We start from the raw sequence: 6,222 nt of genomic DNA on the forward strand, positions 1-6,222 counted from the left end.
TATTGGTCATGCCCACAACACTTGCTATTCTTGTGTTCACATTCCCAAAATGCTCAAGCCTATTGCTTATTACTTGCTAGATCCAAGATGTCTTCCTTTCTTGTTTAAGCACACAAAGTGGCAACTGTCCATTGTAGATCTCTTTGCAAATATTTTAAATTCAGTGGCCCTAGTTCAACTCATGCTTAGCGTCTGGGTTCATGGTTTCCTAAGAAGGCAAGCAAATTCTACCTGGCATTTGAATATCAAGGGAGATCAGCTGGTTGATAATTGGGTCTAATTGGAGTTGGCTCCATTCTTTACCTGCAGGCAAACAGTGCTTAGTCAGGTGTGGAACATTTTGAAAATATCATGACTACTGCTTCCAGGCTGGTCCAATGAAATCACCCACTTAGCAGTAAAAATGGATAAATCATTTCCCATGTAGTCAATGGAGTCAGAATACATTATAAATAATGCATATGAAGCCGAGGGGAGATTGCGGTTGGTGTCTCCAGCCGGAATCCTTTTGTAATAGTATGGGAAGATGACAGGTGGATTTTTTTTTTAAAAAAAGAAGCAGGTTAGTCCAAGTTATAACCCACGAAGGATAAATACAGCAGAACAGCTATTTAGGGCTGCCTTTAGGGGTTTGATGAATAAGGATGGAATAAGAAATCAAATCAGAATGTCATTATAGTCCCTTGTTCAGCTCATGTACACTTCCTGCCAGCCTGTTAGCATGAGGAACAGAGTCTTATTTCAGGAGAAAGGAGCTCTGTTTTCAGTGGAGCCCTGCTCTCTTCCAGATTTCTGTTGAAAGCCAAAAGAGATGCATCTATGGCCAAGGCCTGACTGATTCTCATGAAGTATATAATGTTTTTCCAGGCAACTTACACAAGAAATATAGAACATTGGCTGCTATTGTCTGGACAACAACATGAGGAAGCCTCCTGGTGCCCCTACTACACCCTGGACAATCCTTGGCAAGTTGGACAGAGGAAGTTGAACTTGGACCCATGCACACACCTTGAGAAAAACACCTTGTGTAATATTGCAGTTGCTGGTCCAATCAAGCATTATTTTTGCACCCCTGTTTACTTTTCATTTTCATTTGTTTAACCTTTTAATTAACTAGGAGAGAATTTCAATTAAAGGAGCTCTATGGTGTTGTGACCCATCATCATCTTGGTCAGAAGGGAGAAAAATAATTGAAAGGGGGGGATCTTCATTGGTTATAGACACCAGGGAGCTGCTGGGATCACAAGGGCTGACTGCCTAGCTACATTGTTCATGCATTGTATTTTGCATTTGAAAAATGAGAAAGCTCTGAAATATTGAGATGAGTGGAAAGCAAGAAGCCCAATGCTGTTAGCTTCTACCAAGGAAGTCCTAACAGGGGAAAGAAATATATCTACACTAGGACAACTCTGGTCACCATGAGAACTGGGAATCTACCTCTCTGTGGAAGTCAAGAAAGTGAATCTCGCTGGTGGAATGATGTTGCAAGTATCAGTTCACTTCTCATGATCTTTTCTAGAAGGTGAAAAACAAGCACCAAGATGCTGGCTTCATGGTTCTCGTGCATTATAATTTCTGACTCCATTGGCCAAGCATAAGAAATAGCTTATCCATTGTTACTGCTACGTGAGTGATTTCATTGGGACAACTCAGAAGCAACTGCCATGGCATTTTCAAAATGTTTCACACCTGATTGAACAACATTTGCCTGCAGGTAACAAATGTAGGCATCTCCAATTAGGCTGAATTAGCAACTGGCTGATCTCCCTTGATGTTGAGATGCCAAACAGAATTTGTTTAGAGAAAGAGAGATAATGGACCCATTTTAGAATCTAACCTGGGAAGGTCATCTCTGCTGAGGGTATTAAATTAAACTATGGGCATGTGAGAGGAACTTGAACTATGGATTTTCTTTTAAAAAGTATCTAAGCTAAAGCACTAGATCCCATTTGATCTTTAAAGGTAAGCAGGATCAGCACTGATTAATACTGAATGCAGATAGTGCTCAAATGCACAATACTTATTCCTGCAGATCTAAGTCTACTTACAAAGATGCAATGCCCCTATGGGATTCTGGCCATTATTTGTATTAATTTATTAGTCTTAAAATACCAGTAGAGAGAGATAAACACAAAACACAAAGCCAGACATGAATACAGGACTGTACAATGAAACAGATTATATCCAAAAGGAAACCTCCCAAATATAGAATATTTTTTTCACCAGAGTAGAAATACATAAATTCAACAAATAAGCAGTCAGAAGAGATTCATTTAAGACTAAACAAGCAATGTTTTAAGAGAGCTGGAAGTGATTTAAAAGATCCACTGCTTTCTTCTATCTTTCACCTGCTGTCTCTGTACGGATTTTTATGACTTTTGAAAGAAAATAAAAGGGCGGAGCGACTTTGGTCTGCAAAGTTGCTACAGTTATAGAATCTTAAAACTGGGAGACACCACAAGGGCCATCTATTCCAGCCCATGTCATGGAGAAATAGATAATTAAATCACCCCCAATTAAAAATGACCATGTTCTGCTTGAAGACCATCAAAGAGAGAGAGTTCACCAGCTTCCATGGCAATCTGTTCCACAGCTTAACAGCTTTTACAGTAAATTCTTTCTAATGTTTAGCTGGAATCTCTATTCTTGTAATTTAGCCCATTCACTTGTGGGGTGGAAACTTTTTGTTTATCAAAAACAGAGGGTGCAGGATAGTTTGAAAATGTATTCTTTAAAAAATCCCTATTGGGAATTTACAACTTTATAAACCAATTTTCATAATTTCATAATTGGGCCCCTGGTGGCACAATGTGTTAAAGCGCTGAGCTGCTGAACTTGCGGACCAAAAGGTTCCAGGTTCAAATCCCGGGAGCGGAATGAGCGCCCGCTGTTAGCCCCAGCTCCTGCCAACCTAGCAGTTCAAAAACATGCAAATGTGAGTAGATCAATAGGTACCGCTCTGGCGGGAAGGTAACGGCGCTCCATGCAGTCATGCCAGCCACATGACCTGGAGATGTCTATGGACAACGCCAGTTCTTCGGCTTAGAAATGAAGATGAGCACCAACCCCCAGAGTCGGTCACGACTGGACTTGACATCAGGGGAAACCTTTACCTTTACCTTAAATCAATTTTCAAAGCTGAATAATTGGGACCATTTCACAATTGTGGCTATTGCACAATGGTTTCTCTGTCCAAGGATGTGATACTTTGAGGAAGAAGTAAAAAATTGAAGAAACAAAGTTGTAATGCCCCAAAGAACCATGGGGAACCTAGTAACACACAAGTCAATCCTATTTTCCCAGCTATTGCACCAGTTTGTTTTGTGATGTGAGTCATATTGCACAATATTACATCTTATATGGGACCCCGTTTATGTGGTGAGAGATTCACGTTCACTGCCAGTATATTTGTGTGCAGTTCTCCAACATGGTTGCATAATATCACAATAATGTAGTTCCATCATCATAAAGTTACGCACCATAGGTTTTTATAATGTGCTTTAACAATGTTATTAATGGATCTGTTTATGTTGTTTTGTTTTTATGATTGCATTTTGGGCATTAAATTTTGCCAATTTTTGTAAGCCGCCCTGAGTCCCCTCGGGTGAGAGGGGCGGGGTATAAATGTTGTAAATAAATAAATAAATAAATAAAGTAGATTTTTGGTCAATGGTTTTCAATTTTTAATTATTGTAATATAAGTATCATTTTACATAAGATTATTAGTAGCTTATATTACTTCTCAATGTTTCATCCCCTAAAAATATAAACTTTGGAAATAATTGTTCTTGCAAGCCCTAGCTTCCATTAGATGTCATATGCAGACTAGTGTAATGACAATGCTACAGCTATTTCCAAGACTAGATAGAGGCATAGAAATATGTCCAAGATTGCTGCCTAGTAGTCAGTAGATGGAGCTGTTTCTTCACAAACATCTTTCTCTTATTTCTTCAAAATTGGAAGAATCAAAGATTACAAGAGACAGCCAAATGTCAACTCAAATAGGTTTAAAAAAGGGAGTCGGTCGATTTTCCCAGGGTCCAAGATGAGATACTGTGCAAGACTTTTCTATAGTGTGTGTGGAATGGGGCTTATCAACACATTGTCAAAAACACATATATCAGGGACACATTCAGTACTCTTAAAGTGTTGCTGTTGAGAGGGGACACCAAATATAGAATATATGACTAATGGAATGGGTGGAGGGGAGAAAGAGAATCCATTCAACTCCTAATTTGGACATTGATAGCAGAAATGGCTGAGCTAGTCTTGGGAATCCACGGTGGAATGAATTGATTCTCTAGCAGTGCCCAAAAGCCAGTGAGTCGTTGCCTACAGCAGAAAGATAAACAGAGCATAAGTGGTCTTGTTAAATCATTATTGCCCTTAATGCCTTGCAACCCAGGGGAAAAGTTGCCTGCCAGCCTATTTCTTTAAAGCAGAAACAAAATCGCACCGAATCACATTGCAGCTGGAAGTGAACTGACATGCCCTCTCTTCTCTGGATATGTTACATTTCGGCTTGCACTGAAAGAGAAGAACAGTTGTGACTTGTATTCTTCCCCTTCCTTTTGAAACTTCTTGTTATTTCTTCTAGAGTTTCTGAAAAGACAGATTTTCTGTTCAGTTCAATGTTTTGTATTCTGACACAGGTCTAAAATCTAGTGATACCTTAAATCAGAATGCATACATGGAATAGCAGTGAGATTCATTCAGTTAGTGATTCAGTGGGTCTACTTTAGCTTGGGATAACTTTGGACCATAGAATCAAAGAATCATAGAGTTGGAAGAGACTTTGTGGGCCATGCAGTCCAACTGCCTGCCAAGTGGCAGGAAAATCACATTCCAAGCATCTCCGACAGATGGCCATCCAGCCTCTATTTAAAAGCCTCCAAAGAAGGAGCTTCCACCACACTCCGGAGCAGAGAGTTCCTCTGCTGAACGTTCCACCAAATTGGGAGGGTTTCTCCTTCAGAAGTCCTTCCTAGCTTTATTGGAGATCCTAGGGATTAAGGCTGGATCTTCTGCTTGAAATGCATATATTCTGACACTGAGCCACAATCCCACTGATTGTTCAACAGTGAGACAGACTGCTTCAGAGGATGATGGGTTTATTCTCTTTGGACATTTTTAAACAAGAGTTTCAAGAGTAACTTTGTGCTTTCAACCTCTTCATGGGAGAGGTTGAACTAGATGACTTTTATAATCCTTATGTAAGTATGATTTCTATGACAGTTCTTTTATTTGGCAGCTAATGGACACCATTTTGTTCTTTCCAGTAAGAGGTAGTGGGAGCCTTGGCCTTCTTGTGCTGCTATTATGCAGTGACAGGATAAAAGCAATTATTTTGGTTTCTTTCCAATGGCAAATAAAATCATTTATTAAGAAATACATCAGATATAATGAAGGTTCAGAATAATTATCTGCACCAGTGAAACAAAAAAATATCCACATCAGAAATTAAACCTAGAAGATTATTACAGCATCCCTAGTTAGCACAGTTGCATATGGTACAAAACTCCAGTGTTCATAAGAAAAATGCTAATGAATTCTGACATCTTACTGTGAAGAGGGAAGGGAGGACAATGAATATCATTTTCTTATAAACAAGTGATTTAAACAGGCTAAAAGTTGCAGAAGAAAATCATTTTCTTCAGAAATATTCAACCATGCTTTTTTGCTCTGTCTATCTCACATACTTCCACATACAGAAAAAGTGTGGGGTTAAGTACAACTTTGCCCCAATTTTCACAGTACCAGTAAGCCTGAATATATTCTACAACATTTGTTCTATACCTGCAACATTGGGTATATGACGTGGCTACCTAAATATCAGAAATTCAGTTTGGATTTTGATGGATTACCTAGATTTGTTCTCTTGACTTCTAACCCAGAAATGTTCTCAACGTACCTGAGAGGCTACCTTAAGTAATACTGAACAGTGTTCTCCAACATGGGTTTTGAAGAGCTGGAACATAGAGCAACCAAGTTCCTATAAGGTCCGGACCATATCAATCACAAATGACCTCATCTAAATTGACATTCTAAGGAATTGGAATGTGAGTTTCTTACGTTTCCATTAGAAATAGTTACATTATGCCACTATGTCATATTGCTAATAATTTCATTTTTAAAAAAAGAACCAAATCTCCGTGGAATCATTTGGGGAGTCATAAGCCAGGAAATGGCATATCCTCATGTTCCAATTTGACAAGGACAATC

Source organism: Anolis carolinensis, chromosome 4, assembly GCF_035594765.1.
Source record: "Anolis carolinensis isolate JA03-04 chromosome 4, rAnoCar3.1.pri, whole genome shotgun sequence".
Taxonomy (NCBI): domain Eukaryota; kingdom Metazoa; phylum Chordata; class Lepidosauria; order Squamata; family Dactyloidae; genus Anolis; species Anolis carolinensis.